At 36.2% G+C, this 12007-nt stretch overlaps 1 protein-coding gene across 10 annotated transcripts in view; it reads right to left on the bottom strand.

Annotated features, from left to right (window-relative positions):
- DISP1 (dispatched RND transporter family member 1) overlaps positions 1 to 12007 on the bottom strand; it is a 221790-nt gene that overhangs the window by 23366 nt on the left and 186417 nt on the right.

Genomic DNA, 12007 nt, shown 5'->3' with positions numbered 1-12007 from the left:
ATAGCTACAGATTCCCTCATCTCTCTCACAACAGGAAGCCACATACCTCTCTCCAATCCGAGCTGCTTCTTACTTACATCTTTTTTCTTTTAATTTGGACATCAATACCTTCTTCAGCTAGAAATATCATATCACCTCTTCAGTTACAAAATTCACTGCTCATGTTCCACCATGCTGGAAGACAATGATTCTCCCCGTATGGGATGAAGACCCCTGGGAGTTCCTCATATCCTTCACAGGGTTTTTCAGGGCCTCCCTCTTCCAACCCCATACCTCTTTAAGGCTGGGTTTCGTCCATAATATTATATACTTCAACCAAACAGCAGACTGCAATAGACTGACTGCAGAAGCAAGTATGAGAAGCCTGCTGTCTCCTATTAAACCACACATCAAAGAGACTTACAAAAATGTGAAACAGTGCTAATCACCTCACTACAGTTTTTTTTTTTCATTTTGGAAATTATTTTTCATAACTTATGTTAACATGTAAAGGGCTTACAGTCATTATTTTAAAAGAGTTAAATTAAAAAATTTAAATTTCTCAGTTTTAATTCCAATGTGGTACATATCAGATATAACACATAAAATATTAATACCTCTGGATCCTTAATAATTTTGAAAGTGTAAAAAGGTTGTGAGATCAAAAGGTTTGATAACCATTACAATAATACTGAGAGGATACTTAAATATTTGCTTAGTAAATGAGTAATTTCCTACCTGTGTACTCTCTCCTAATCTGAAATCTACCACCAGGCTGTACCATACTTTGAGGAAACAAAACAAAATGAAACATCTATTTTTGGTTTTTCTACTTCAATCTATTATTCTTCCAGTAGTTAGACCTCTGTTTTAGATTTTCTTTGTGATCTAAAGTTTCCTTTCTTATTCTTCCCTCTCTTATTTATATGTCTCAGTAATATATATGTATTCATTCTTTAAAAAATATTTATTTAACTCCTGGTATTGCCATGAATGAGACCAACAGGGTCCCAAACTTCATGGAACTCACATTCCAGAATGCACTTTGTATCAATCTGCTTACAGAAAAGATGCATATGTTCTAAATTTCATGTGGTTTGTACATGTCCTCGTTGATGACTCTAAGCCCCTTAAAAATATTATACTCAAGGAGATGAATCAACCCCAGAGATTGTAAGCACTGGAAACAGTCTTAGAGAAGACATATCCCAATTCCATCCCAGTCCTATTTTCAGAGATGAGCCTCTGTTTGCCTTTGGTCATTCAGGGTCTTAGGAACAGAGCTGTAGAGAGAATTCATGTTTCCTGATCCCCACTTTGCTGTTCTTAGTCTTGTGTGTGTCAGTCTGTAATACCAAGGGGGGAAAATGACATAGGGATAATCATAAAGTATTCATCTGTCATATATGAAAATAAGTAGTATTTCTGTGGGGAGATACGGAATTTAGAGTTTCTAGTAAGAAGAGCATAAGAGACCTTGTTGCTTCACAAATAAATATGAGACCAAATATTTGTGAATATTCTTTAGCATTACTAAAGAAATCAACTCTAAAATGTATTCTTTTAAAATATATATACAATAAAGAGAATTCCCTTTACAAGCTAAAAACTGACACACAGGGACCTATCTTATTTGTGCTCACATCTCCAGAGTCTAGTATAATGCAGGGTCCCTTGTAGATGTCAGATCAGAGTTTTCTTTTTTTTTTTTTTCAGAGTTTTCTGAATTAATGAGTTAGTTAATTAATGAATCTTTTATTAATGAAAATTAATGAATCTTTTATTACTTTTCTCAGGTTCGACAGATGTGAAATCAGTAGTCAATGGACAGCAAGAAAATGAAGACATAAATATCAACACAAGTAAATTTAGTTCTATTTTCTATTTGTTTATCTACCTGTTAAACACATACATAGACACAAACGCACCCTCTGTAACTTAAACACATTCATATCTGTGAATCCTAAACTTTACTACTAAGCTTTACTACCCACTTTACTACATTTTGCAAGTTTTCGTTTGTGTCTCTGAATCCTATAATAGAGGCCCTTTTATTCAATGCTGCAAGAATCATTAATTTGGTGGCTAATCAGAAAGGTTAAAGTAAAATCTTCTTTAAAAGTGCCACAGACATTTCTTACATATCTAATTATGCTCAGTAATGTCTGACTCTTTGTGACCCCATGAACTGTAGCCCATCTGGCTTCTCTGACCATGGAATTCCCCAGGTAAGAATACTGGAGTGGGTAGCCATTTCCTTCTCCAGGGTATCTTCCCAACCCAGGGATGGAACCCAGGTCTCTTGCATTGCAGCCAGATTCTTTACTGTCTGAGCCACCAGGGAAACCCCAATGCATACACAGATGCCAAGGGAAATCTACCAAGGGAAAACCCCCACAGTCTTCTCAAATATAATTATATACTGATGTTTTTAAAAATAGGTTTTACTGAGATATAGTTCACATTTGTTGTTGGTTGCTAAGTCATGCCGATGCCTTGCAACCCCATGGGTTGCAGCACATCAGGCTCCTCTGTCCTCTACTATCTCCTGGACTTTGCTCAAATTCATGTCTGTTGGGTCAGTGATGCTATCTAACCATCTCATCCTCTGCTGTCCTCTTCTCCTTTTGCTTTCAATCTTTCCCAGCATCAAGGTCTTTGCCAAAGAGTTAGCTTTTCCCACCAGGTGGCCAAATTATTGGAGCTTCAGCTTCAGCATCAGTCTTTCCAATGAATATTCAGGGTTGATTTCCTGTAGGATTGACTGCCTTGATCTCCTAGATGTCCAAGGGATTCTCAAGAGTATTCTCCAGCACCACAATTTGAAAGCATCAATTCTTTGGCGCTCAGCCTTCTTTATGGTCCAACTCTTACATACATGACTACTGAAAAAACCACAGCTTTGACTATATAGACCTTTGTAGGCAAATGATGTCTCTGCTTTTTAATATATTCTCTAGGTTTGATACAGTTTTCCTTCTAAGGATAATTATTCCATTTAAAGCCTACAAGTTAATGGGTCTTAGTGCTTCCACAGAGTTGTGTGACCATCACCACAACCACACACTGCTTTTTAAAGAACATGCTATCTTAACTCCAATGATGAAGCTATTAATGAGCTTTGCAAGAAGATTTATTTTTACAGAGAGGGAGACAATGACCAAAGAAGCCAGTCACTTAACTTGTACACAAAACCTTAATTTGTCACTCTCACTTTTCAAGTTACACATCCTCAAAACTACCTCTTGAATTTCCACAAGAAATTAACAGATTTTTCTGTCTTTAGACTTAATGTGATCCCCAGAGCCATAGCTCTGGGCTGGATCATACCCAGAAGTTGCAAAAAAAAAAAAAAAAGATGTTTTATTATATACATTTTGGGTTGTTACAAATATAAATATTCTTTTCCCTCCTATTCACCCCCATTAACTTTTTTTTAAACTGAGAAATTCATGGATCTACAACTAGTTTATTCCCAAGGGACTTTCTGTCAACTATGTATTCATCACATTCTTTCTGCTTGAGGAAAAACTTCATTTTATGTTAAAGTTGAGACAATAAGTAGAGATTGTTGACATCAGTTGAGAAAGAAAAATTGAGGTTACCGCAAAGATACCTTCCGGGAAAACATTAGATCCCTTTGAAGTTTTTATACTAATGGACATGACAAACAGATGTTTGAAACACCAAAACCACAACTGCAGGTAAAACATGAAACCTGTTTGATTTACGGTTTAAGGTGTTGCCATCTTGAATTCTGCCCTACAGTCTCTTACCAGAACATAGCTGTTTAAGGAGGCAGGCAAGGGAATCCAACATACACTTTCATGATCAAAACTGGTCTTTCTTCATTTGTACCATCTTTCTGATTTGCTACTTTTAATAGCTATCTAATAAAATCTGCAGAATGATTTTTTTCCCTCCTAACCTCAGTCTTGTGTTGCTAAATAACAACTGGTAAAAACAAAAAGAGAGAAACCATGTTTTTCCAGGGTTCATTCACCTTTTAATAGCATCTGGTCAAAACCCATGCCAAAAAAACAAATAAAAAATAATAATCTTAGGTGGAAACATCTGCTTGTTCTTTGGTTAGGGTTGTAGACATTTTCTGTTCTGCTGAGAAAAAGCCCCAAGGTGGATGACATTTGCAGGCTCCACGACACAACTTCTGCAGGCTGTATTGTAAATAAGCTTGGGTTGTGCACAATCCCCAGATGACCAGCTGGAGTGTCATTCTCTCTCCCACTCAAGAAAATATTTCTGTATGTGACTGGGTAACAGTGACATGATTGTAGAGCTAAATTCAACTCTTCTTTCAAAAAAAGAAATAAAGCATTTGCAAACTCAGTACTCATGCTAAGTAATTAATTGCCTCTGGCACTTCACATTTGAGATCTGTAATAGCAGTTGAGAACCTTGGCTCCAGCTCAGATGACCAGTGAATTGTGGTATGTGCACATATATTGGTCAAGGGACCAACTAACAAGAGTGTAGAGTTCTCAGAAGAAGGGAGGGTGGGGGGTACAAAGAAGGGTAATCATGACAATGGGGGTTGGGGGAAATACAGAAGGAAGATCTTTTAAAAAGGTCATTAAAAAAGTATGGGAGGGAAAAAGTTAATAGGAAACAGGAAGGAATGTAGAAAGCTACAAATGGTCTGTTTCTTGGTTTCCCTCACTGTTCCTCTTTCTTTTGATAAATTTTGGGAAAAGAATGGCAGATTGTAGGGTGAGGGAAATGGGACTGCTAAAACATGAAAACATTCCACCCATCTAGAGAGCTCAATTGTTGAGGTAACTGCAGAATTAATGTAACAACTTAGAAAGGGACAGTATCAAGTTTCACAAATTCCAAATAGCTCTTCCTAGCATTCAGGAAAACCAAAGCTGTGGCAAAAAAGAGTTCTGTATATTTCTGAACAACTAAAATGCTGTGAAGGAAATACATTTTCCACTTTATGGTAGTAACCAAATTTAAATTAAAAAATGCTCAAAGTAGCATATTTTAGTCTCAGTAGTTCCATATTTTAGTCCCACAGGATTGTGCCACATTGCCTTTTTGTAAAAGGGGTATTCTGCAATTAATAACTTCAGTTCAATGCTGGCATGTTACGGAGAAAGTATCTGAAAATAAAGAATCCACACTTTGATAAGCATTCTTTAAAAGATTTCCAACACAAACAAAACCAGTCTTCATCACTAAGTATTTCCATGAATCATCACTGGCACGCTTGGGGTCTAACGTGAAGATGAAACAGATACCCTGTAGACAAGCTAAGCTTGGCCTTTAATTCATCTTCATGCACCAGAGCTAAATGTTTATGGTCTGTGTCGAGTGATTTGAAAGGTAACAATAACCGCAACTACTTGCATAACCCATGTCCTGACTGCTCGAGAGATGTTGACTCAAAAGTACTGGTCACTTTGACATCTCAAACTGCTGTAACTGACCAGAGTCCCACTACCATAAAAAATATAAACTAGGAGAGGGGCTTCCCTGGCAGTCCACTAGTTAAGACTCTGCTCCCAAAGCAGGCAGTTCGAGTTTGATCCCTCCTCAGTTCAGTTCATTTGCTCAGTCGTGTCTGACTCTTTGCGACCCCATGAATCGCAGCACGCCAGGCCTCCCTGTCCATCACCATCTCCTGGATTAAAATCCCACATGCCTTGGGGCCAAAAAAAACAAAACATAAAACAAAAGCAATATTGTAACCAATTCAATAAAAACCTTAAAAATGGTCTACATAAAAAAATCTTAAAAAAAATAAACGAGGAGAGCAAGGAAAAGGTTGGATGTGGACTAATATTTAGAGAGCATGTAATAAATAGACATCTCTTTATAAATGTTAAAAAAGAAATTAGCAGAAATTAAATATTTGAGTATGAGGCAACTGTCTTTAAGAAAACAGGTGAACTTAGTAATCAAAAAATGTGAGTTAAAACAGATAAATAACTCGGTCCTAGTGGATAGTACAGGGAACTACATTCAATGTCTTGTAATAACCTATAATGGAAAAGAATCTGAAAAAGAATATATATGCCTGTATTAAAAAATGTGAGCTAAAGTCTAAACCAATGAAACTCATTAGTTGAACGATCTTGAACAAGTCCTTTAATTTCTCAGTATTTGTGAGAAATGAATAATACAAAGAATGGACTCTGTGAGTAATAGTTTTCTGTTACTACTACCACCATTACTGTTAATACCACTACCAGCACCACCACATTACTAGTAGCTCGTCCGGAAATGGCATTTACGCATCAGTAAGGAAGTAATGCAGAAGACTAAAGTGTACTGTGCTTTTGTTCATAAGCATAGTGAACCTTTATGATTTACTTTACAAGATTCAAACGGCACTTGCTACTGGCTGAATGTAATAAAAATAAATGGTATCATACCCGCAAGCCTAATTAGAACAAGAAATTGTTAGAACTGTAGGAAACTCTAAAAGTCTTCCCTCTAATCTTTGTTTTCATATAACAAAGGAGAAAAAGGTACAAGGTTACAGAGAAAGTCAATAAAGAGCCAGGTCTAGAATGTGAATTTTCTGCCTTGATCCTGTACTTTTGACCACAACCTGGAAAAGAGTACACTGATGGAGGTTATGAGATACTGCTTGTGAACCAAAATGGAAAGCAGGGCGGAACAAGATCTTATTTAAGAGCAAATGGTACGTGTTCATAAGCGTGCATTTGCAAGGATGTTCACTGAGGTATGGTTTACAGTAAGGAAAAAAGTGAGAGCAACCTAAAGGCCCATTTATTAATAGAAGGATGCTTAATTAATGGTAGTGCATCTATACTGTGGAACACTGCACAGAACAAATTCTCAGAGGTACACTTACACAGGTGTATACTGATATAGAAAGGGCGCCAAGACAAAGTGAGAGAGTTCAATATAATTTCATATGGCGTTTTTGAGAAAAACTATATAAAATATGTAAATGTAAAAATTCAGAAGGGAACATGGCAAATCAATATCCTTGTTTACCATGAGAGAAGGAATCAAGAGTGAGTTTTACTTTATATTTTTGAATTCTTCATGAGAACGTATTCATATATTCGTTGTACAGTTACAAAGAAATGGGAGAGAACTTTACAGAGAGAAATTGCATACTTACTCATTTAGGTACACATGACTGAAATATTTTATTTGAAAATTTCTCTCATTGACATAGACTTTAGGAAGGATGAAACATCCCAGCTAACTATATACTAGATGAAAATAGCTAACACTATACACAGATCATAAATTATCAAAGAACTTAAAACAAAATACATTTAATACAAAATCTACAGTTAATTTTGTTCAATTCAAATATTAACTGCACAGTTTAAATGACACCACGTAATCTGATCTTCACTGGAATCACCTGGGTAGCTTATTTAAAAAAGCGATTTCCAGGGTCCTCAGGGATCTGGTTCAGTAGGTCTTGGAATAGAGCCTACACAGTCAGAACTTGAACCACTGCTTAGGACAATCTGCCAGGAAAATGTGACTTTCAGACAAGAAGCAATTAGAGAATAGTACAAGAAAATAATAAAAACTTAAAGGTATAGTACAAAATATTGAGTAGGGGAGATAATACTGGAACAGAGTATTCCACAAAGAACAGCAACTGAACTCGACATGAGTAGAATTTGAACTAGGTCTTCAAGGATAGTTAGATTTCAGACAGATAAATAGGAGGCACAGTTTCCTTGGAAACAAACAGTACTAAGTCCTGTGCCAGACACCTTCCCGTAGCAGCGTGAGCAACGGCAACAGGACTTAATGAGGGAATAGTGCAGAGCGCTACTGGACCAGATTGGGAGCTAGTGTAGTGTTCTAGGTGTACAGTGTGGGGCGAAAAAGAAATAATGAAGAGTTTAATCTTCCTTTAATGATTCAGAAAGCCTCTAAGAATCTTATACATACATAATCAAAATATGAGGATCTATTGTCATAAATACATTATTATGTAATATATAATAAAGATTGGGATTGACATATACACACTACTATATATAAAATGGATAGCTAATAAGAATCTACTCTATAACACAGGGAATTCTACTCAGTGCTCTAATGACCTAAATGGGAACAGAATCTAAAAAAGAGTGGATATTATGGGCTTCCCTGGTGGCTCAGACGGTAAAGAATCCGCCTGCAATGCGGGAGACCTGTGTTAGATCTCAGCTAGGAAGATCCCCTGGAGAAGGGCATGGCAACTCACTCCAGAATTCTTGCCTGGGGAATCCCCACGGACAGGGGAGCCTGGTGGGCTACAGTCCATGGGGTTGCAAAGAGTCGGACACAACTGAGTGACTAAGCACACACACATACACACACATATTTATGTATAACTGATTCACTTTTCTGTACAGCAGAAACCAACACAACATTGTAAATCAACTATATGTCAATAAAATTAATTAAAAGTAAATAAAAATTGGAAAAACAAAACATAAATTATTATATAATTGTTATTAATTACATATTTATTATCTATGTTATTAATATAAAATATATAGATGTAGTTAATATGTAATTATATATTCAATAATATTAAAAAATATATATTACACGAAGAAAACTCTGGTGAACTTTTGGATAAATTTATATCTTCTATGTATAACACACTTTCATACTCTCAGTTATTTAGAACCCAGTTCTCCTGCATTGCAGGTAGTTTCTTTCCCATCTGAGCCACCAGGGAAGCCCATTAATATTTATTCAATATACATAATGATGAACTTTAAGTACAATGAGAAGTGCCTAAAACTTCACTTATCTCTACATAAGGAATTAAAAGTTGCTGCAGTACCTACTGAAATGAAGCTAGAGATAATTTGAATTACAACACAAAGGGGTTGTCCAAAAGGTTAGTCTGGAAGTTGAGGGCATAGTTCTTTACGTATATTTGAGAAGTTTCCATTAAGCCTGATTCAACAAATACATTTTTTTACTTTCATCAAGGTAAGTTACACAAACATTTCACCACTTTCAAAATTTTATGGATCTTGGCTTCCCTGGTAGCTCAGATGGTAAAGAATTCACCTGCAATGCAGGAGACCTTTGTTTGATCCCTGAGTGGGAAGATCCCCTGGAGAAGGGAATGGCTACCCACTCCAGTATTCTGGCATGGAGAATTCCATTGGCAGAGGAGCCTGGCATGCTACAGTCCATGGGGTAGCAAAGAGTCAAACACAGCTGAGTGACTTTCACTTTCACTATCTGTAAAAAAGTAAAAATGTTTGGCATTTTTATTACAAAGTATACAAATAAGAGTTTGTATGTTAATTAAAACCTCAGTGAGGTCTCTTTGCATTCCTGAAAATAAGTTATCTATTAATATTTTATTAATAGGACAAGACCTTCATCAATTAGACTGGAGATCAAAAGTATAAACATAATCATAATCCAAAAACTTGCCAATTATTTTCTCCAATATTGCTGGTTTTCAATTTTTAGTATAACACATCTGCATTTTGTTCAGTGTAAGAACTAAAGATCTTACACTGAGCAAAAGGTATTCAAACTCCACGTTAGAAGATTATTAATCTTTCTTAAATTCATTTCCCATATATTCTGAATTATTTTGGCCCCCACAAAATTATTCAGTACCAAACAAGTTTGAGTTTGGAAGGTTAAAAGTCACACCTGCTATCAAAAACTTTGCGGGGAGGGTGGGGAAGTTAAAAAAATAATAAAAATCCACTGTATCAAAATGAATTCCAACGGTGTAACCAATACCTTGCAGCTGTTGTGATATCTTCATTTTACTGGCCAGGAGGATAGACTATTCCCTCAACTACTATAGAAATTCTTTAGTTATGCTTTTCAGAACAACATATAGTGAAATTGATTTTTCTTCCTTAACTAAATTTTCTCATATTTATCCTTTAACTTAAAAAGTTACATTTATATAACTCAACGGTCTAGAAGCTTTACTAAAAGAGATCAAAGCAAAACTCCACCACAGTTTTTATAAAAATAATACTGGCAGGAAAAGAGTCTTGTTAGACAAAGTCAAGGTTAAAAAAAAAAAATCAACTATGCTTAAAAGAATTAGACTGAGAAGAAACGATAATTTTTGAAGAAAAATGAGGAAACCCCCAGGATGATGGGACCATGTGTCCTCAGGCTGTGCTGAGGGCCTCTTTCCACTCTGGTGTGAGGGTGATCAGGTGCTGTATTCAGTTCATAATGGTGCAGATTCTGTCTGCAACCCCAAAACCTATCATACCAAAAACCATTAAACCAGGTTGAGGAACTTATTCTAAGAATAATGTATTAACAAGACCACAGCGAGAAGTAAGAAGACCTGTTACTAACTTGGGGGATTAATCTTGAGCTTTAACTTCTCTGGCTTCAATTTCCTCATCTTTGAAAGAGAGTTGGATTAAGTTATTTCTAAGGTCCTTTCCTGCTGTGAAATTCTATTGTATGCTCATGTGGAATTTCAGAGAATCCAAGTTATCACCTAAGTATTTCAATACTCTACCATGCCAAAAGTTGGGAAGCCAGGTTACCCTCATCAAAATTCCCATGTTGAAATACTTCATGTGAATAATCAATTAAAAAACAACACCCCTCCCCATAACATAGGTAAGAATGAACTTAGGTTTTAAAATGATTGCTGGCTCCTTATGTGAATAGCTCGAGAGACTGGCTTTCTAAATAGCTAGATAAACAGTTTAAGGAAAAAAGGGAGTAGGTAGGAGGATGGGGCAGGGTGCTCCGGGTTAATGAACATGAAGACTGATGAACTGTGATGCCAGTAACACATTTTTGCTAGTATGTGTCAAAGGAAGAAGAAAACACTGTAGGGAATCATGCCAGGTTATCGAAGATGCTGGTGGTTAAGAAGTGGTGAGGAACCACCTAGTTCACCAGCCTAATACATTTTACCAGAAGAACACGCATGACAAAGTGCTCAAGTTAAAAGAGCTATTCTGAGGAGACATATCTTCTGCTTTAATGTTAGCTTTGTTTTCCGATTATGAAACAAACACACACTTTTTCAAAAAATTCTGAAAAATGCAGAAAATTATGAAGGGACAAAAATCAGCCATATTCTTACTATACCAATCTAACCTCTGTAATTCTTTTTGATCTATTTCCTTTCAGTATTTTTTCCTTTGTGCCTAAATATACACCTTAACTATGCACACATTTAGGATCATACTAGATGCATGAAGTGTTACCACTTTTGATTATGAGTCTTTCCCATGTATCAATAATTAAAACCTTCTAAAAACAGGAAAAACATGAGTTTAGTAGCTGTATAATGTTTCATTCCCCAAATTCATTTAACATATGCATATAGCTGTAATCACATTAACATATTATTTTATGTCTCTTTTGCTTATATTAATATATATCTTTCCTACTTATTTATGAAAGAGTATAAAAGCTCTGAAACATCAAAATTTTCCTAGTTTGTGATACATTTTTTAACACGATTTTTGACATGCGTTCTAAAAATTTCAATGGCTGTGTTTTCCTTTGTAATTTGGGTGACTACTTTTATAATTAAAGAATTATGCTTAATCCAGATGTCAGTTTTTTCCAATTCTACTTACTGATAATCTAGGCCAGGCCTATTATTTTGTGATGCTTCAATTATCATTTTCTACAGGGTCTCACTTCAAGGGGAAAAGTAGAGTCCAAAAATTCATTTTTATAAAGTATATGGCATTTGAAACTGAGAATAATAAGCTGAGCATGGTACACCTGTTCAGCTGGGAGACAGATGTCCACGGTCTGGCTGGAGCGCCCAAATCCACCCCAGCACACGGTCTGGCGCCATCTAGTAACGGTTGTTCTCTTGGGTTACTTATCAGTGGGGACACATGTGGAGCTTGGCTCAGCCTTCCAGGACTATCATAGTGGTAATGGAAATCTCCTGGTTAGTTGGCACCCATTTTGTTAGCTAGATGCGGAGAAACTGGGCTGAGAGAGAAACACAAATACAGAGCTCTTTCATTTCCTGAAAGAGGGTTGCCTATGATCAGATGATAAGAATTTGGGTCTGGCCCTGTTT

The sequence above is a fragment of the Bos taurus genome, chromosome 16 (genome assembly GCF_002263795.3).
Source record: "Bos taurus isolate L1 Dominette 01449 registration number 42190680 breed Hereford chromosome 16, ARS-UCD2.0, whole genome shotgun sequence".
In the NCBI taxonomy this organism is placed as follows: domain Eukaryota; kingdom Metazoa; phylum Chordata; class Mammalia; order Artiodactyla; family Bovidae; genus Bos; species Bos taurus.
The sequence above is the reverse complement of the archived record's forward strand: the minus strand, read 5'-3'. Positions and strand labels throughout refer to the sequence as shown.